Source organism: Phocoena phocoena, chromosome X (genome assembly GCF_963924675.1).
Source record: "Phocoena phocoena chromosome X, mPhoPho1.1, whole genome shotgun sequence".
Classification (NCBI taxonomy): Eukaryota; Metazoa; Chordata; class Mammalia; order Artiodactyla; family Phocoenidae; genus Phocoena; species Phocoena phocoena.
In genome coordinates this window covers 120,658,495-120,681,088 of record NC_089240.1, presented here as the reverse complement: position 1 = coordinate 120,681,088, position 22,594 = coordinate 120,658,495, and positions in this window count along the sequence as shown.

Genomic DNA, 22,594 nt, shown 5'->3' with positions numbered 1-22,594 from the left:
TACCTATCTATGTTTTGATTTTTAAGTCCCAGTATAGTACATGGCACATGGTAATCACAGAGTTACTAGATGAATGAATGAAGCATGAGTGAGGTTCAGTCTTATTGCTATCTTTAGAAAAACACACAACCCAGACCCTCCAAGTCACATCCTCTTTCAGAGGGTAAATAAGACATGTTGACCTACATGCAACCTGTGAGCAGGACTGTTTAGAGAAGAGAGTGGTGAGGGACGGAGCTGGGGTGTCTAAAATTTTGCTGTCAGGTATTCAGATACATGTGGCATCTGAAATCAGAATAAGCCCAAGATCAGAAATCTACAGGTGAAGAAAAAGAAAAATGGTAGTCTTGTGAGATGATAGATATGTTAATTAACTTGATTGTGAGAATCATTTCACAATCCATACATATATAAAATCATTGTGTTGTATGTTTTAAATGTATTACAATTTTTTTTGTCCACTATACCTCAATAAAGCTGGAAAAAAAGAAATTGACAGACGAAAAGCTAATAAGAGTTTTAGAAATTTTCTTTAGGTATTGCTCAAAAATATGCTCTGTGTCCAATATTGATAAACAGCTTTTGAAATTTTCTCTGGTGAGGAAATATAGAAGTAGTTATATTATCCATTGCCAAAATCACCACCTTGACTCATCATAAATGGCATTCCTTTTGATGTAATCATATTAATAGCCATTACCTATTAACATCAGCTATACACCATAATTGTGATAGTTGCTTTGCATATATTATTCCAAATCTTAATACAAACTCTACAGTCATTTTATAGACGAGTAAATTGAGGCCCAGAAAGCTGTAGCAAATTGTTCAAGATTAGTTAAGTAGAAGAGCCAGGATGTAAGTACAAATAGAACTTCTCCAGAGTTCATGATCTGTCCTTTATGTCATAAAGCAGTTTTGCTCCATAGGTGTTAAAAGGAGCTAGAGTTAGACAAGAAAACTACGTGTGTGTGTGTGTGTGTGTGTGTAAAATCAATAAAGGTGAATTGGGAATACAAGTTGTTTCAAAAATAATTATAAATTTGGTGACACGTAATTTTACTAGATTCCTTTAAGAAATAGTACAAGAGCTATTCTAGCAATAGATAGTAGGTATAGTTAATGCTCAGTACATTTATCTATTGCATATTAATAGCCTGTAGTCTGCATATAAGAATACTTGATAAGACATAAGGCTGCAGTGTTGGGTATTAACTTTTAAAGAGATCTGAAAATTGGATAATATACTTTAAAAAGTGCATCTCTATTAAATAGAACAACCTGAACACTGAAGAATAAAGTCGACAGTGGTTTCAGAATGGAAAATAGAAAACTGAGGAGAGCTACGTGAACACTGAGAAAAGGAGGTGGGATGGAAATGGTTCCTCGTAGGTGGCCCAGAAGTACATGGTCTTCAAGGTGCATAAGAGCCCCTTGTAGGAGGAAAGTGGAAGGACTATCATTTCCACAGACACTTAAATACAGCCTCATTACCGCGGAGGGATTTTAGGCAAGACATACAAAAACTAGATAATGGTGAAAGATGGGAGAGGACAGAAAGAACCCCCGAATCGTGTGGCAGTGGGGCAAGGTTTGGAGGAGACACCTTCTCCCTGCCATGTGACCCATCAGAACTGACATGGGGAGATGAGGATGGTAGGTGAGTTTGGAGGGCTCTTTAGGGGTGCTTTTAAAAATGCCCCCTTTCTCCCACCCAGAGCCACCATTGGCTGGGGGAGTGACTTGCTGACCTCATCAAGCTGAAGGATGCGGGGCCACATCCCTCACCTTTTAAGGTCAGCAAGTCACTCCCACCAGAACATCTGGCTTGCTTCCCATCCTCCCCTAGAGGTGTCAGGATGGGGCTTTGTGATGTCAAGGCCCACCCAGAGCCACCATTGGCTGGGGGAGTGACTTGCTGACCTCATAAAGCTGAAGGATGTGGCCCCGCATCACACTGGGGAGGGGTATATAAGGGGGGTCTGGGGCTCTGGGGCAGACCACTGGGAGTCTTCGAAGTGGCCAACATGACTAGGAAGCCACAAGGGCCTAGCACAGTTATGGACTCCAAGCTGACTCGACGCACCAAAGGCAGGAAGGAGAAGACTCCCCATCAACAGAGACACAAAAGCAGGGACAAGGTGAGCTGGACCCACCCAAGCTCCTCTTGCCCATTGACACCGCCCATAAGAACCCCTCCCCTGTCCTTGCCTGGCAGATACCCCGTCTCAGCCTATATCCCTTCTTCTGAAGCCCCCATTCCCATCCATACCCCACCCTCTTCCCCAAACCAGTGTCCTCCTGTGCTCACCCGCTTGTCTTTCTAGGGGGCCAAGACAATCAGGCGATTAAAGAGGCACGTTCTAAGGAGTCGGACCAAAAAAGCCTCTCTAAAAGCTCACACCTCGTCAGAGAGGCGTGAGAAAGCTGAATGGTTTATGCTTGACAGCAAGTGTTCTGAGGTGAGTGAAGAGCTGAATCAAAAGGAAGCCACGCAGGTCCCAGAGATCGTGGAGAAGGCCGCCGCTCCAACTGAAACAGCAGTGGGCAGCCCCTGAAGCCCCCATTCCCATCCATATCCCACGCTCTTCCCCAAACCAGTGCCCTTCTGTGCTCACCCTCTTCTCTTTCTAGGAGGGCAAGGGAACCATGAGGTTAAAGAGGCGCCTTCCAGAGAGTTCGAGCCAAAAAGCCTCTCCAGAAGCTCACGCCCCTTCAAAGGAGGTTAAGAAAGACGTCGGAGCAGCCAGCCCTCCAGCTGAAACAATGGGCAGAGCAGGGCCAGAGACCTCAGAAATCTCCAGGGGGTCTCAAGACTGAGAAATGTCCAACTGTATAAACCCTGAATCTTACACCGACAGGGTTCATTAATTGTGAAAATTAAATAAAATCCACCTGATATGAAAATGTGTGTGTCAGAGTTCTCTGATGGTGGGGAGCAGAGAAGGAAGGGAAGAAGCAAGTATGTGAAGAGGGAGGGAAATGGGTGCTGCAGCGTTGGGGGTCGGACCAGAAGGTCCGGTTAGCCAGAGAGTGGGGAGAAGGAGTCGGTCGGGACTGAGCCCCAAAGATACACTTCCCGTGGGACAAGAAGACAAGGACTTAGTGTTTCTGTGTGTGTGTGCAGGAGAGGGGATTTAGCTGGGGAGTGGTGTTATGTGTGGAGTGCCAGTGCCATCTCCTAAAAAGGCATACAAAGTAGTTGCCCCCAGGGCGCCTACCTCATCGTAGTGTTTGTTACATCTCACCATATGATGTCAGCAACTAACAGCCCTCAAAAATCCCAAACACCTTGCCTTACTAAAAGTCAGTCCAAAGGACTAAAAGAATGGTGGTTTTCAGTATGGAGATTTCTCAGAAAACTAAAAATAGAACTACCATATGACCCAGAAATTGCACTCCTGGGTATATATCCAAAAAAAAAAAACCACACTAATTCAAAGAGATACATGCACCCCAATGTTCATAGCAGCATTATTTACAATTGCCAAGGTATGGAAGTGTCCATCCACAGAGGAATGGATAAAGAAGATGTGGTACATATATACAATGGAATACTACTCAGCCATAAAAAGAATGACATTTTGCCACTTGCAGCAGCAAGGGCGGACTTGGAGGGCATCGTGCGAAGTAAAATAAGTCAGAGAAAGACAAATACTGTATGATATCACTTATGAAATCTAAAAATACAACGGAATATAACAAAAAAGCAGACTCACAGATATAGAGAACAAACTACTGGTTGTGGGGAGAGGGAAGGGGGAGGGGCAAGATAGGTGTGGGTAAGTGGGAGGTACAAACTATTAGGTGTAAGATGGGCTCAAGGACGTAGTGTACACCATCGGGAATCTAGCCAGCATTTTATAATAACTGTAAATGGAAAGTAAACTTTAAAAATGTATAATAGGGCTTCCCTGGTGGCACAGTGGTTGAGAGTCTGCCGGCCAATGCAGGGGACACAGGTTCGAGCCCTGGTCTGGGAAGATCCCACATGCCGCGGAGCAACTAGCCCCGTGAGACACAGCTAGTGAGCCTACGCGTCTGGAGCCTGTGCTCCGCAGCAAGAGAGGCCGCGATAGTGAGAGGCCCACACACTGCGATGAAGAGTGGCCCCCACTTGCCGCAACTAGAGAAAGCCCTCGCACAGAAACGAAGACCCAACACAGCCAAAAATAAATAAATAAAATTTTAAAAAAAGGCAAAATTTCTTTAAAAATGTATAATAAATAAGAAAGAGAAGGAAAGAAAGAGGAGAGATGGGGGGAAGGAAGGAGGGAAGAAAGGAAAGGTGTTTTTCGAGGTCACAAACCCAATAGTGATTAGGCCCACTTTTTGCTAAGAAAGTTTGAGTGGAGCAGTGGCCTCCCACAGGAGGGGCAGGGGGAGTGGCCTGCGCCCAGGGCAGGCAATAAAGGGGGGCATTGCCTGCAAAGAGTTTTATTACAAGAATAAGACCAAGTAAAAGCTGGTCCTGTTCTTATTACCACCTCCATACTCCAGTATTCTAAAATAATGTCAGTAGTTAAATACCTTTCCTCTGCCACACCAAATTTTGTTGGTTTAAGTTCTAAAAGTTTGTTGTCATTTATGTCAAGTTTTAATATTTTATATATTATTCAAAAGGTTCAAACGTCTGGTATATATATACATATATATGTATATACTTCTAGTATGTGTGTGTGTGTGTATATATATATATAATTTCATATGGCCACAGTTTTAGTACTTATCCTTTAAAAATTAGTTGTCTTCTATGAAGGAGTTAATTTGCGTCTTTTGGTGGGAGCATTTAGTCCATTTATATTTAAGGTAATTATCGATATGTATGTTCCTATTCCCATTTTCTAAATTGTTTTGGGTTCGTTATTGTAGGTCTTTTCCTTCTCTTGTGTTTCTTGCCTAGAGAAGTTCCTTTAGCACTTGTTGTAAAGCTGGTTTGGTGGTCCTGAACTCTCAGTTTTTACTTGTCTGTAAAGGTTTTAATTTCTCCATCAAATCTGAATGAGATCCTTGCTGGGTAGAGTAATCTTGGTTGCAGGTTTTTCTCCTTCATCACTTTCAGTATGTCCTGCCACTCCCTTCTGGCTTGCACAGTTTCTGCTGAAAGATCAGCTGTTAACCTTATGGCGATTCCCTTGTGTGTTATTTTTCCCTTGCTGCTTTTAATACATTTTCTTTGTATTTAATTTTTGATAGTTTGATTAATATGTGTCTTGGCATGTTTCTCCTTGGATTTATCCTGTATGGGACTCTCTGTGCTTCCTGGACTTGATTAACTATTTCCTTTCCCATATTAGGGAAGTTTTCAAGTATAATCTCTTCAAATCTTTTCTCAGTCCCTTTCTTTTTCTCTTCTTCTTCTGGAACCCCTATAATTCGAATGTTGGTGCATTTAATGTTGTCCCAGAGGTCTCTGAGACTGTCCTCAGTTCTTTTCATTATGTTTTCTTTATTCTGCTCTGCCGTAGTTATTTCCACTATTTTATCTTCCAGGTCACTTATCTGTTCTTCTGCCTCAGTTCCTCTGCTACTGATCCCATCAAGAGTATTTTTCATTTCATTTATTGTGTTGTTCATCATTGTTTGTTTCATCTTTAATTCTTCTAGGCCCTTGTTAAATGTTTCTTGCATTTTGTCTATTCTATTTCCAAGATTTGGATCATCTTTACTATCATTATTCTGAATTCTTTTTCAGGTAGACTGCCTACTTCCTCTTCATTTGTTAGGTCTGGTGGGTTTTTATCTTGCTCCTTCATCTGCTGTGTGTTTTTCTGTCTTCTCATTTTGCTTATCTTACTGTGTTTGCGGTCTCCTTTTTGCAGGCTGCAGGTTCGTAGTTCCCGTTGTTTTTGGTGTCTGTCCCCAGTGGCTAAGGTTGGTTCAGTGGGTTGTGTAGGCTTCCTGGTGGAGGGGACTAGTGCCTGTATTGTGGTGGATGAGGCTGGATCTTGTCTTTCTGGTGGGCAGGTCCTCGCTTGGTGGTTTGTTTTGGGGTGTCTGTGGCCTTATTATGATTTTAGGCAGCCTCTCTGCTAATGGGTGGGGTTGTGTTCCTGTCTTGCTAGTTGTTTGGCATAGGATGTCGAGCACCGCAGCTTGCTGTTTGTTGAGTGAAGCTGGGTGCTGGTGTTGAGATGGAGATCTCTGGGAGATTTTCGCCATTTGATATTATGCAGAGCTGGGAGTTCTCTTGTGGACCAGTGTCCTGAAGTTGCCTCTCCCACCTCAGAGGCACAGCACTGACTCCTGGCTGGAGCAGCAAGATCCTTTCATCCACACTACTCAGAATAAAAGGGAGAAAAAGTACAAAGAAAGAATTAGTAGAAGTAGAAAGAAAGAAAGAAAGGAGGGAAGGAGGGAGGAAGGAAGGAAGGAGGGAAGGAAGGAAAAAAGAAAGAAAGAAGATAAAGTAAAATAAAGTGAGATAAAATATAATAAAATTATTAAAATAAAAAAATTAAGAGAAAAAAATTTAAACAAACAAAAGAAACGGACGGATAGAACCCTAGGACAAATGGTGGAAGCAAAGCTATACAGACAAAATCTCTCACAGAAGCATACACATACACACTCGCAAAAAGAGGAAAAGGGGAAAAAATCATAAATCTTGCTCTCAAAGTCCACCTCCTTAATTTGGGATGATTTGTTGTCTATTCATGTATTCCACAGATGCAGGTACATCAAGTTGATTGTGGAGCTTTAATTCGCTGCTCCTGAGGCTGCTGGGAGAGATTTCCCTTTCTCTTCTTTGTTCTCACAGCTCCTGGGGCTCAGCTTTGGATTTGGCTCCGCCTCTGCGTGTAGGTCACCGGAGGGCGTCTGTTCTTTGCTCAGACAGGACAGGGTTAAAGGAGCCGCTCATTCGGGGGCTCTGGCTCACTCAGGCCGGGGGAGGGAGGGGCACTGCGTGCGGGACGGGCCTGCGGCGGCAGAGGCGGCGTGACGTTGCACCAGCCTGAGGCGCGCCGTGCGTTCTCCTGGGGGAGTGTCCCTGGATCCAGGGACCCTGGCAGTAGCGGGCTGCACAGGCTCCCCGGAAGGGGGATGTGGACAGTGACCTGTGCTCGCACACAGGCTTCTTGGGGCCGGCAGCAGCCTTAGCGTCTCATGCCCGTCTCTGGGGTCCGCGCTTTTAGCCGCGGCTCGCGCCCGTGTCTGGAGCTCCTTTAAGCAGCGCTCTCAATCCCTCTCCTCGCGCACCAGGAAACAAAGAGGGAAGAAAAAGTCTCTTGCCTCTTCGGCAGGTCCAGACTTTTCCCCGGACTCCCTCCCGGCTAGCCGTGGTGCACTAACCCCTTCAGGCTGTGTTCACGCAGCCAACCGCAGTCCTCTCCCGGCGCTCCGACCGAAGCCTGAGCCTCAGCTCCCAGCCCTGCCCGCCCCGTCGGGTGAGCAGCCAAGCCTCTCGGGCTGGTGAGTGTCAGTCGGCCCTGATCCTCTGTGTGGGAATCTCTCTGCTTTGCCCTCCACACTCATTGCTGTGCTCTCCTCCGCGGCTCAGAAGCTTCCCCCTCGGCCACCCGCAGTCTCCGCCCGCGAAGGGGCTTCCTAGTGTGTGGAAACCTTTCCTCCTTCACAACTCCCTCCCACTGGTGCAGGTCCCGTCCCTATCCTTGTGTCTCTGTTTTTTCTTTTTTTTTTTGCCCTACCCAGGTACGTGGGGGGTTTCTTGCCTTTTGGGAGGTCTGAGGTCTTCTGCCAGTGTTCAGTAGGTGTTCTGTAGGAGTTGTTCCCTGTGTAGATGTATTTCTGGTGTATCTGTGGGGAGGAAGGTGATCTCCGCGTCTTACTCTTCCGCCATCTTCCCGGAAGCCCTCAGGTTCTCTCTTGATTTGCATTTTCTGATTTTTTTATGTAATCAAGTATTTTAGCACCTCGATACTTAAAATGTTTAATTGATATTTTATCTCAGAACATATCATATTCCTGACACAATATTCTTTCAGGATTATTTTTTTACTTATAATTTGGGAGAAGTATTGATTTCTGAAATATTTGCTCTCTTTTGCTGACTTTTGTAACAAAGACTTTAAAAAGAACATGAATTATTTAAACTACTGCAACATTAAAATATTGGTCAAGCAAGCCAGGAGGTAACTTTTAGTTTCTTCTCAGGTGCTGACAGTATTCCTTCCACTGCCCAAATTTGCTCCTCTTTTCAGATTATGTCAGACAGTAAATGTCTCTTTTGGAATAGCAAATATTTTAGACATACAAAACAGAATGCTTCAGTGGTACACTTCTGAGTGGTTCTTGTACTACCTTATAAGTATGTCCTATAAGTAAGATCACCTTCTGAGAAACAAGGGCAAAATAGACTCCCAAACCAGCTCTAATCTCAATTTGCCTTATCTGGGATTGCACTGTATAGTCTTTATATACATTTCTGTTGCTCTCACTAGACTGCCCAGTGTTTTGGGGGGGAATCAAAGATAATTTCATGTTTCCTTTTATCTCCCACAACTTCTGGAACAGTGCTTGAACTGTTATATATATATATATATATATATATATATATATATATATATATATATATATACACATACACACACACATATATAGTTATATATAGCTATATAGCAATAAAACCTATATGAAGTTAATGAATAGCAGTGTCAGAAACCACTCATCAGACAGAACCCTGAAGACTGTTTCTCAGCTCTCTAGTTTATGAGGCTTACTGAAGCTTGGGTCTGCCCATCTCTGCATCTGTGAATGGGGTTTAACCTTCAACCATGATGAGATGAGAATAGCCCCTATCAGACACAGAAAGTCAGAGAACAAGCAAGAGATGAAGGCTCGCATCTAACCTATTCTTTTTTTTTCAGTATTGATTATTATGTGGCCAAGTAGAATTCTTCTAGGTAAAAATTTACTTACGTAGAAATAGTGTCATTTTGCTTTCATTAAATCACTTCCATTTTCAGCTATAAATATGCATTCTGCATTGACACCTCAAGAGTTGGCAACATTCCAAAAGTGAGAATAATTCAGTAATATTTTAGAAACACCAAGTGAAGACTCTGAACATCAAGGACTTATGACTGGCCCAAAGTGGGCAGATCATGAATAATTCCTCAGGAAAAGTGTTCTTAACCCCCCAAACTAGGTTAGGCCCCTATATTCTATGCTCTCATAGCACCATGTATTAATATATTTGGGGGTAATACTTTATTTTAAGCTGCAAAATAATGTTATTGTTTCCATTTGGTCCATGGCCTAGGATAAGGAACCATGGACCACGTTGGTTAAAAAGCTGCCTAGTGTCTGGAGAGAGAGGCTCAGGCAGAAGCCCTGTTACCAGGTAGCTGAGAGGGCCCTCTCAAAGTCTGCTGGGATTCAAGGGCTCCTAGCTGTGCACTTGGTAGGCTCCTAACCTGGGGGCTGACCAGCCTGTCAAGATCAGTCAGGTGGTTGCTCATCTTCTTGATGAGTTTCACCTCCTCATCTAGGCAGTGACTCTCCAGGAAGTCACAGAGATGAAGTCTGTGAGGGCAGAATCCAGGGAATTCAGATCCCAAAGGTCCTGGTTCAGATTCTTCTCCAGAGCCATGGCAGCTTCCATGGCATGCAGGCTCTCACCCTACTTGTCTTGGGATAGCTCTACCTGTCCTGAAAGTGGGCACAGTCACTGTGCTAGTTTTGCATCTTCAGCAGACACTCAGTGCCCTTGCACTTCTCCTGGGTCATCTCACAGAAGTAGCCCATGTTCTCTATGGCCATGCGGTCACCTTCTAAATAGAAAACCCAGAGAGCGGTAGACCCTGAAGGGCTGCAGATGCAGAGTGACTATGAAGTTGATGGCAGTCTCCACGTTAGTGGGATAATTCTAATGAATCTGAGAACTCGTGGCTGATAATAAGGTGGTAACCACAAAACACAGTGTTGGCGAGTCCCAGAAGCAGACGATGGGCCGCAGAATGGTCCCTGAGGTAGTGACTGGAGAGGAGGTTGGAGAGTGGTTGGAAGCTGGAAGAAGGGGCGTCCCCGTGTCTGTTCTGTCCAAACAATATTGAAGCAAGAAACAGATGGCCAGGCATACTGCCCATTCTATTATTATATAATTTCAAATTTGCAGAAAAGTTACAAGAATAGTACAAGAAATCCTGAATATACTTTACCCAGATTCTCAAATTGTTTACCATTTATTCCATCATTTGTCCTCTCTCTTTCTTTCTCTCTGTCTTTCAATCTTTCTTCCTCATTCTTTCTTCCTCCTTCTTATCATGTGAGAATAATTTTCACACATGCTCACTTACCTCTAAATATTTAGGTGTCTTTTCTTTAAGACATCTCTTACATAACCACAGTAAGTTATCAAAATAAGAACGTTTAACATCTATACAATATTATCTAATTCAAAATAAAAATTCAAATGTTGTCAAATGTCTCAGTAATGCCATTTATAGGTTTTTATCTCCTAGTGCATGAGACAGCCAAGAGTCAGGCGTTGTACATCAGCAACATGACTAAATAAGATGTCCCTAATCCTGTCCCTCCCCAACAATAACAATTTGGCATCCATCCATGTATGTAAGTGCCATTGTGGGAACTGTGGGATCCAGGACCATATGCCAAGGGACCCTGGAGGAGTCTCACCTGCTTGTGCATTGGGTAATAGGTATACAGATCTTAGTCCCAGCTGTGGACCCTGCAGTGGCCCGTGAACCAACTCCAGCCCCTCCTGGCTGCAGTCTTGGAGCCCCTGGAAAACACTGTCTTAGACAATCACCCACAGACAAGACAGTCTTTGTGGAAGTCTAGGTTTCCAGCAGAGAAGTGCTAGCACACTATTGGAGGGGGGAAAAAATGAGTTTGGTTGCATTACAGAGTTGTGCTACTGAGTCATGAGCTACACAACTCAGGGGTGAGAAGAAGTTGTGAGAGTGGCAGATAGGACTCTCAGAAGGCATTAAAGAGTTGAGGATCCTACTAACTGCATCACGGACTCCATCAAGAAGCCCACCCACAAGCTACTGGGGGCACCTCACCTGCATATCCCACCAACTGGCCCATGGGCACACCCAGGGTTCAGCATGCTTCATATGTGCACCCCCCTACACACACACCCTGTGACCAGCTCCTCGTGCATTCTCCCAATAAAAGCAAAAGTGAACTTTGGCAGATGGCTAGTGAGCATACACAGAATGCTGGACCAAATATACATGCCAAGGAGAGACTGCAAACTTGAGCTTGTGGCCTCTTCCTCCATTGTTAAGGTATATCACTCCAATTTCTGCTTCTGTCATTATATCAGTTGCTCCTCTTCTGTAGTCAAATATTCCTTGGCCTCCCTCTTATAAGGACACTTATATTTACATTTAGGGCCCACCTGGGTAATCCAGGTGGAAGGGGATAACGTCCCCATCTCAAAATTCTTAATCACATGTGCAATGCCCCTTTTGCCCTATAACATAACATTTACAGGCTCTGGACATTAGGACATGGACATGTGGTGAGAGGTATTAGTCAGCCTAACACAGGGACACAGGTTTCTGATTCAGTGAATATATTTGATGTAAAGGATGGTTTCCCATCCTCAAAGAATATTGCCAGTGAACAGGTGCTTCAGTTAATGTCTTCAGCTCTTTCTTTTTCCAATTGTTCTACCAATTAGTGAAAAATCTTAAACTCTCCAACTATCTTTGTGAGTTTGTCTGTTCCTCTTTTTAATTTTATTGTTTTTTTCCTCCATGTATTTCGAAGCTCTGTTATTAGGCACATTCACATTGTTACTTTTTCCCGATGAAGCATTCCTTTTATCTTTATGGAATATTATAGGTTCTCAATAAATATTTGTTGAATTAATTTAGATAAAAGTACAGTATATTATTAAGTTCAACATAAATGCAAAGTAAAGCATTATAACTTGATATTTTCTTCAAGTAAAGACGCCCCAGAGCTCCAAATTTTGGGAAACTTTTTAGAACACCTCTCAACTGTTTAGATGCTTATTTCCTTATTACAAATATACCTGTGCTTGCTGTTTAGAACTATGAACTAAGAAGAAGCTGACTATTATATTTATAGGATAAATAATGGACCTTAGAGAATAAAATATCCAGCAAAATTCTGTATCCTTAGGATGAACACAAAGAGAGTCCTTGATGTAGTTGATTTTGTCAGGTTCTTCCTCAGAACCTCCTAGAAACCTTGGTAACTGTGGTCTGCAGTTTGGGTGGCCCCCACTACACGGCAATCATATCCTCCGAAGTACAGTTTTCATTTTAATATGACATTTTTGTAATTTTTTACAAAAGTATGGATATACAGATATGAAGTAAATCTGTGGAAATAATTGAGTAGACCAAAACTTTTGAGTTCAATATAGAACAACAGGGGTCTTAGGCACCCTGAGAATATCCTACCTCCCATACACGATAGAAACCTGATCTTTTACTTATTGAACTTCCTACCTCAGAACAAGTGACAACTATCTTTCTTTCATTACTGGTCAGAGATCTCAAAACTAATCTTAACTTTCAGCTGCAGGAGAGAGGTTAACCTGCTCAGGCTTATATCCAATGTTATCTTAAGTATCACTGACAGAGCATAGTAGAACCCATTTTGCACTGTGGAGTTGAACTATTCCACCAAAGAATCCATGTCCCCTTCTTAAATTCAAACTAAACTTCTCATGCTGGTCAACCTGGAGGAAGCCCATTATAGCCTCTCTCTCCCACTGATTACTACTAAAACAAATGGACTGAATATAAAAGCAACTACCTGAAGACCTTGAAAAGTAGGAATAACAGGCTGTTGGGGGAGGGAGTAAAACTGTGAAGGACAGGGGGGTCCTGGGAAGATGGCGGAAGAGTAAGACACGGAGATCACCTTCCTCCCCACAGATACACCAGAAATACATCTACACGTGGAACAATTCCTACAGAACACCTACTGAACGCTGGCAGAAGACCTCAGACCTCCCAAAAGGCAAGAAACTCCCCACATACCTGGGTAGGGCAAAAGAAAAAAAAAAAACAGACAAAAGAATAGGGAAGGCACCTGCACCAGTGGGAGGGAGCTGTGAAGGAGGAAAAGTTTCCACACACTAGGAAGCCCCTTCGCGGGCGGAGACTGCAGGAGGCGAAGGGGCGAGCTTCGGAGCCGTGGAGGAGAGCACAGCAACAGGGGTGCAGAGGGCAAAGCGGGGAGATTCCCACACAGAGGATCGGTGCCGACCAGCACTCACCAGCCCAAGAGGCTTGACTGCTCACCCGCTGCGACAGGCGGGGCTGCGAGCTGAGGCTCGGGTTTCGGTTTTGGACGGAGCGCAGGGAGAGGACTGGGGTTGGCGGCTTGAACATAGCCTGAAGGGATTAGTGCACCACCGCTAGCCGGGAGGGAGTCCGGGGAAAAGTTTGCACCTGCCGAAGAGGCAAGAGACTTTTTCTTCCCTCTTTGTTTCCTGGTGCGCGAGGAGAGGGGTTTAAGAGCGCTGCTTAAAGGAGCTCCAGAGACGGGCATGAGCCGCGGCTAAAAGTGCGAAACCCAGAGACGGGCGCGAACCGTGGCTAAAAGCACGGACCCCAAAGACGGGCGGGAGACGCTAAGGCTGCTGCTGCCGCCACCAAGGGGCCTGTGTGCGAGCACAGGTCACTATCCACAGCCCTCTTCCGGGGAGCCTGTGCAGCCCGCCACTGCCAGGTTCCCGGGATCCAGGGACAACTTCCCCGGGACAAGGCACAGCGTGCCTCAGGCTGGTGCAATGTCGTGCTGGCCTCTGCCGCCGCAGGCCCGCCCTGCACTCCATGCCCCTCCCTCCCCCCCGGCCTGAGTGAGCCAGAGCCCCCGAATGAGCAGCTCCTTTAACCCTGTCCTGTCTGAGCAAAAAACAGACGCCCTCCGGTGACCTACACGCAGAGGCTGGGCCAAATCCAAAGCTGAGCCCCTGTGAGCTGTGAGAAAAAGAAGAGAAAGGGAAATCTCTCCCAGCAGCCACAGAAGCAGCGGATTAAAGCTCCACAATCAACTTGATGTACCCTGCATCTGTGGAATACATGAATAGAAAACGAATCATCCCAAATTGAGGAGGTGAACTTTCAGAACAAGATCTATGATTTTTTCCCCTTTTCCTCTTTTTGTCAATGTGTATGTGTATGCTTCTGTGTGAGATCTTGTCTGTACAGCTTTGCTTCCACCATTTGTCCTAGGGTTCTATCTGTCCATTGTTTTTAATTTTTTTCTTAATAATTAATTTTAATAACTTTATTATACTTTACCTTCTTTCTTTCTTTCTTCTCTTCTTTCCTTCCTTCCTTCCTTCCTTCCTTCCCTCCCTCCCTCCCTCCCTTCCTTCCTTCCCTCCTTTAGACAACGAATCATCCCAAATTGAGGAGGTGGACTTTGAGAGCAAGATTTATGACTTTTTCCCCTTTACCTCTTTTTGTGAAGGTGTATGTGTATGCTTCTGTGTAAGATTTTGTCTGTATAGCTCTGCTTCCAACATTTGTCCTAAGGTTCTATCCGTCCCTTTTTTTTTCTAAATAATTATTTTTTAATTCAATAACTTTATTATACATTACTCTATTTTACTGTATCTTCTTTCTTTCTGTCTTTTTTCCTTCCTTCCTCCCTCCCTCCCTCCCTTCTTTCTTTCCTTCTTGCCTTCTTTTCTTCTTTCTTTCTTTCTTCCTTCCTTCCTTCCTTCCTTCCTTCCCTCCTTTCTTTCTTCATACTTCTACTAATTCTCTCTACTTTTTCTCCTTTTATTCTGAGCCATGTGGATGAAAGGCTCTTGGTGCTCCAGCCAGGAGTCAGGACTCTGCCTCTGAGGTGGGAGAGCCAACTTCAGGACACTGGTCAACAAGAGACCTCCCAGCCCCACATAATATCAAACGGCGAAAATCTCCCAGAGACCTCCATCTTAACACCAGCACCCAGCTTTACTCAACGACCAGCAAGCTACAGTGCTGGACAACCTATGCCAAACAACTAGCAAAACAGGAAGACAACCCCATCCATTAGCAGAGAGGCTGCCTAAATTCATAATAAGGCCACAAACACGCCAAAACACACCACCATACATGGACCTGCCCACTAGAGAGACAAGATCCAGCCTCATCCACCACAACACAGGCACTAGTCCCCTCCACCAGGAAGCCTACACAACCCACTGAACCAACCTTAGCCACTGGAGACAGACATCAAAAACAACGGGAACTACGAACCTGCAGCCTGCAAAAAGGAGACCCCAAACACAGTAAGATAAGCAAAATAAGAAGACAGAAAAACACACAGCAGATGAAGCAGCAAGATAAAAATGCACCAGACCTAACAAATGAAGAGGAAATAGGCAGTCTACCTGAAGAAGAATTCAGAATAATGATACAAAATCTTGGAAACAGAATCGACAAAATGCAAGAAACATTTAACAAGGACCTAGAAGAAATAAAGATGAAAGAAGCAACAATGAACAACACTATAAATGAAATTAAAAGTACTCTAGATGGGATCAATAGCAGAATAACTGAGGCAGAAGAACGGATAAGTGACCTGGAAGATAAAATAGTGGAAATAACTACTGCAGAGCAGAATAAAGAAAAAACAATGAAAAGAACTGAGGACAGTCTCAGAGACCTCTGGGACAACATTAAACGCACCAACATTCGAATTATAGGGGTCCCAGAAGAAGAAGAGAAAAAGAAAGGGACTGAGAAAAGATTTGAAGAGATTACAGTTGAAAACTTCCCTAATATGGGAAAGGAAATAGTTAATCAAGTCCAGGAAGCACAGAGAGTCCCATACAGGATAAATCCAAGGAGAAATATGCCAAGACACATATTAATCAAACTGTCAAAAATTAAATAGAAAGCATATTAAAAGCAGCAAGAGAAAAACAACAAATAACACACAAGGGAATCCCCATAAGGTTAACAGCTGATCTCTCAGAAGAAACCCTGCAAGCCAGAAGGGAGTGGCAGGACATACTGAAAGTGATGAAGGAGACAAACCTGCAACTAAGATTACTCTACCCAGCAAGGATCTCATTCAGATTTGATGCAGAAATTAAAACCTTTACAGACAAGCAAAAGCTGAGAGAGTTCAGCACCACCAAACCAGCTTCACAACAAATGCTAAAGGAACTTCTCTAGACAAGACACACAAGAAAAGGAAAACACCTATAATAATGAACCCAAAACAATTTAGAAAATGGGAATAGGAATATACATATCGATAATTACCTCAAATGTAAATGGACTAAATGCTCCCACCAAAAGACACAGATTTGCTGAATGGATACAAAAACAAGACCCTTATATATGCTGTCTACAAGAGACCCACTTAAGACCTAGAGACACATACAGACTGAAAGTAGGGAGATGGAAAAAGATATTCCATGCAAATGGAAACCAAAAGAAAGCTGAAGTAGCAATTCTCATATCAGACAAAATAGACTTTAAAATAAAGACTATTAGAAGAGACAAAGATGGACACTACATAATGATCAAGGGATTGATCCAAGAAGAAGATATAACAATTGTAAATATTTATGCACCCAACATAGGAGCACCTCAATACATAAGGCAAATACTAACAGCCATAAAAGAGGAAATCGACAGTAACACATTTATAATAGGGGACTTTAACACCCCACTTTCACCCATGGACAGATCATCCAAAATGAAAATAAATAAGGAAACACAAGCTTTAAATGATACATTAAACAAGATGGACTTAATTGATATTTATAGGACACTCCATCCAAAAACAACAGAATACACATTTTTCTCAAGTGCTTATAGAACATTCTCCAGGATAGATCATATCTTAGGTCACAAATCCTGCCTTGGTAAATATAAGACAATTGAAATTGTATCAAGTATCTTTTCTGACCACAATACCATGAGACTAGATATCAATTACAGGAAAAGATCTGTAAAAAATACAAACACATAGAGGCTAAACAATACACTACTTAATAATGAAGTGATCACTGAAGAAATCAAAGAGGAAATCAAAAAATACCTAGAAACAAATGACAATGGAGACACAATGGCCCAAAATATATGGGATGCAGCAAAAGCAGTTCTAAGGGGGAAGTTTATAGCAATACAAGCCCACCTTAAGAAGCAGGAAACATCTCGAATAAACAACCTAACAATGCACCTCAAGCAATTAGAGAAAGAAGAACAAAAAACCCCAAAGCTAGCAGAAGGAAAGAAATCATAAAAATCAGATCAGAAATAAATGAGAAAGAAATGAAGGGAACAATAGCAAAGATCAATAAAACTAAAACCTGGTTCTTTGAGAAGATAAACAAAATAGATAAACCATTAACCAGACTCATCAAGAAAAAAAGGGAGAAGACTCAAATCAATAGAATGAGAAATGAAAAAGGAGAAGTAACAACTGACACTGCAGAAATAAAAAAGATCATGAGAGATTACTACAAGCAACTCTATGCCAATAAAATGGACAATCTGGAAGAAATGGACAAATTCTTAGAAATGCACAACCTGCCAAGACTGAATCAGGAAGAAACAGAAAATATGAACAGACCAATCACAAACACTGAAATTGAAACTGTAATTAAAAATCTTCCAACAAACAAAAGCCCAGGACCAGCTGGCTTCACAGGCGAATTCTATCAAACATTTAGAGAAGAGCTAACACCTATCCTTCTCAAACTCTTCCAAAATATAGCAGAGGGGGGAACACTCCCAAATTCCTTCTACGAGGCCACCATCACCTTGATACCAAAACCAGACAAGGATGTCACAAAGAAAGAAAACTACAGGCCAATATCACTGATTAACATAGATGCAAAAATCCTAAACAAAATACTAGCAAACAGCACATTAAAAGGATCATACACCATGATCAAGTGGGGTTTATTCCAGGAATGGAAGGATTCTTCAATATACGCAAATCTATCAATGCGGTAAACCATATTAACAAATTGAAGGAGAAAAACCATATGATCATCTCAATAGATGCAGAGAAAGCTTTTGACAAAATTCAACACCTATTTATGATAAAAACCCTGCAGAAAGTAGGCCTAGAGGGAACTTTCCTCAACATAATAAAGGCCATATACGACAAGCCCACAGCCAACATCATCCTCAGAGGTGAAAAACTGAAAGCATTTCCACTAAGATCAGGAACAAGACAAGGTTGCCCACTCTCACCACTCTTATTCAACATAGTTTTGGAAGTTTTAGCCACAGCAATGAGAGAAGATAAGGAAATAAAAGGAATCCAACTTGGAAAAGAAGAAGTAAAGCTGTCACTGTTTGCAGATGACATGATACTATACATAGAGAATCCTAAAGATGCTACCAGAAAAATACTAGAGCTAATCAATGAATTTGGTAAAGTAGCAGGATACAAAATTAATGCACAGCAATCTCTTGCATTCCTATACACTAATGATGAAAAATCTGAAAGAGAAACTAAGCAAACACTCCCATTTACCATTGCAACAAAAAGAATAAAATATCTAGGAGTAAACCTACCTAAGGAGACAAAAGACCTATATGCAGAAAATTATAAGACACTGATGAAAGAAATTAAAGATGGTACAAATAGATGGAGAGATATACCATGTTCTTGGATTGGAAGAATCAACATTGTGAAAATGACTCTACTACCCAAAGCAATCTATAGATTCAATGCAATCCCTAGCAGACTACCACTGGCATTTTTCACAGAACTAGAACAAAAAAAATCGCAATTAGTATGGAAACACAAAAGACCCTGAATAGCCAAAGCAATCTTGAGAACGAAAAATGGAGCTGGAGGAATCAGGCGCCCTGACTTCAGACTATAGTACAAAGCTACAGTAATCAGGACAGTATGGTACTGGCACAAAAACAAAAAGATAGATCAATGGAACAGGATAGAAAGCCCAGAGATAAACCCACGCACATATGGACACCTTATCTTTGAGAAAGGTGGCAGGAATGTACAGTGGAGAAAGGACAGCCTCTTCAATAAGTGGTACTGGGAAAACTGGACAGGTACATGTAAAAGTATGAGATTAGATCACTCCCTAACACCATACACAAAAATAAGCTCAAAATGGCTTAAAGACCTAAATGTAAGGCCAGAAACTATCAAACTCTTAGAGGAAAACATATGCAGAACACTCTATGACATAAATCACAGCAAAATTCTTTTTGACCCACCTCCTAGAGAAATGGAAATAAAAACAAAAATAAACAAATGGGACCTAATGGACTGTAAAAGCTTTTGCACAGCAAAGGAAACCATAAACAAGACCAAAAGACAACCCTCAGAATGGGAGAAAATATTTGCAAATGAAGCAACTGACAAAGGATTAATCTCCAAAATTTACAAGCAGCTCATGCAGCTCAATAACAAAAAAACAAACAACCCCATCCAAAAATGGGCAGAAGACCTAAATAGACATTTCTCCAAAGAAGATATACAGACTGCCAACAAACACATGAAAGAATGCTCAACATCATTAATCATTAGAGAAATGCAAATCAAAATTACAATGAGATATCATCTCACACCAGTCAGAATGGCCATCATCAAAAAATCTAGACACAAATGCTGGAGAGGGTGTGGAGAAAAGGGAACACTCTTGCACTGCTGGTGGGAATGTGAATTGGTTCAGCCACTATGGAGAACAATATGGAGGTTCCTTAAAAAACTACAACTAGAACTACCACATGACCCAGCAATCCCACTACTGGGCATATACCCTGAGAAAACAAAATTCAAAAAGAGTCATATACCAAAATGTTCATTGCAGCTCTATTTACAATAGCCCAGAGATGGAAACAACCTAAGTGCCCATCATTGGATGAATGGATAAAGAAGGTGTGGCACATATATACAATGGAATATTACTCAGCCATAAAAAGAAACGAAATTGAGGTATTTGTAATGAGGTGGATAGACCTAGAGTCTGTCATACAGAGTGAAGTAAGTCAGAAAGAAAAAGACAAATACCGTATTGTAACACATATATATGGAATCTAAGAAAAAAAAATGTCATGAAGAACCGAGGGGTAAGACAGGAATAGAGACACAGACCTACTGGAGAACGGACTTGAGGATATGGAGAGGGGAAAGGGTGAGCTGTGACAGGGCGAGAGAGAGGCATGGACATATATACACTAACAAACGTAAGGTAGATAGCTACTGGGAAGCAGCCACATGGCACAGGGATATCGGCTCAGTGCTTTGTGACCGCCTGGAGGGCTGGGATAGGGAGGGTGGGAGGGAGGGAGACGCAAGACGGAAGAGATATGGGAACATATGTATATGTATAACTGATTCACTTTGTTATAAAGTAGAAACTAGCACACCATTGTAAAGCAATTATACCCCAATAAAGATGTTAAAAAAAAAAAAAAGGAAGGTACAGAAGTATTATCAGAAAATATAGAGACTATGTTTCTTTTTTTTTGATCAATAAAAAGTGGTATATTTCAATGAAGTCAAAGCATCATATGAAATTAACACTCGCATAATTATTTACCCATAAAATACAGTGCATGCTTCCTGGTATCCATCTCTCTCTGTCTTGCTCTCACTCTCACTTTTGTATTCTCCTGCTCTCCTTCTCTCCCTCTCTCTCTCTTTTAGTTGAAAACAGGGTCATATAGTTTTGTTTTTCATTTATACTCATTTGATGGTGACAGAAATTGAAAATTTCAGTACAACCTAAAATCAATTCAGAATACTGTGCACATGCAAACACATGCACATATATTCAACACATACACCCCAACATTATTTATACAGTTACTTAAATATTTTTGAAGCATTTAGAATAAATCAAAAAATATTAGTTAACACATCTCATAGAACAGAAAGTATAATTGGTCAATAGCAAAGAAGACGTGTTTATGAAAATCGTCTTTTGGGATCAATTTAATCATTCTCTATGAATGACAGATTAAAGAGAATATGTTTCTAATGTTGGATGCTGAAGCTTTCTTAAGCAGGACTCAAAAGGCAAACCTGTGGTATCAGTGTTGTTAAATTTGATACGTCAAGATTAAATACAATATACGTGACAAAAACATCATAAGCGAAGTAAAAAGAGATCAGAAGAAAATAATTCTAACACATATAAAAGGTGACAACATTTAGAATGCGTACATTTTATCTAAAAATCAATAAGGAAAATACAAATGTTAAATATAAAGAGCAGCAAAGGATTTGACTAGACATTTTAACAAAGAGAAAATTGAAAAGATGGTTAATCTCACTGGCCATTTGCAAAGTGTAAACTAAAAGACGAACAAAGAAAGTAGTGAAATGCTATTTTCATCCATCAGACTGACAATTATTCAAAAGTTTAGTAATGTTGTCTTGACCAAAGTGAGGAGAATTGGGTTCTCTTTTAAAATGATGGTGTAAATTAGCATTGACACTTTGAGAGACAATTACACTATAAATATTGGATCCTACTACTTTCCACTACTATCTTTTCTATTTTTCAAATCCTAGTCTGCAGATGCATTATACACTAGTATGTCTGCAATATATATTAGATACAGATGTAGATGTAGCCTTAGATATAGGTATAGATATAGATAGATAGTAGATGTTTATTATTACACTGAGATAGTGAAATATTTCAAACAATATAAATATCCATTGGCATGGGAATTGATAAATAAGCTCTGGTAGAACCACATTATGAAATATGCTGCAGCAGTTAAAATATAAATTAAAATAAAACAAGGTAGATATGTGATGAAATGGTACATTTTCCGTGACATTATCATTGACAAAAGCAAATTGCATAGTGATCCATGTAGCATGATGTAAACAAATAGATACACACAACAATACTATATATTTCTATTAGTTCATGCATGTAAATGCACAGTACAATCATTATCAAGTTCATATACCTAACAAAATGAACATGTTTCTCAAAGAAGTTTACTTCAAGTAACAGGGTACATCTGCAAAAAGTATTTAAAGTAATATGGTGATAAAGGAGTACGTTTTTCTGTGAAATATGAGTATTATATAATATTTTACAATTTACTTGTATAAATAAGAATTAATCTAAATTTATGGAACAAAGCAATTCAGGTACTTTCTTAGCTTCAATGTTTTTAGGCAGGGTATAAGTTTTGCCTTTTCTAGAATGCATATAGTTGGAATCATACAGTATGTAGTCTTTTCAAATTGGTTTCTTTTACTAGTAATATACATTTAAGTTTTCTCTATGACTTTTCATGGCTTGATAGCCCATTTCCTTTTAGTACTGAATAATATTCCATTGTCCAGATGTACCACAGTTTATCCATCCACTTACTGAAGGACATCTTGGTGGCTTTCAGGCTCTAGCAGTTATGAATAAAGCTGCTATGAACATCGATGTGCAGGTTTTTGTGTGGACATAAGTTTGCAGCTCATCTCGGTAAATACAGAGGAGCATAACTGCTGGACTGTATGATAAGAATATGTTTAGTTTTGTAAGAACGTACCAAGTGCTCCTCCAAAGTGGCTGTAGCCTTTTGCATTTGCACCAACAATGAGAGTTCCTATTGTTCCTCATCCTCGCCAGCATTTGGTGTTATCAGTGTTTTGGACATTCTAATAGATGTGGAGTAATATCTCACTGTTGTTTTAATTTGCATTTCCCTGATGG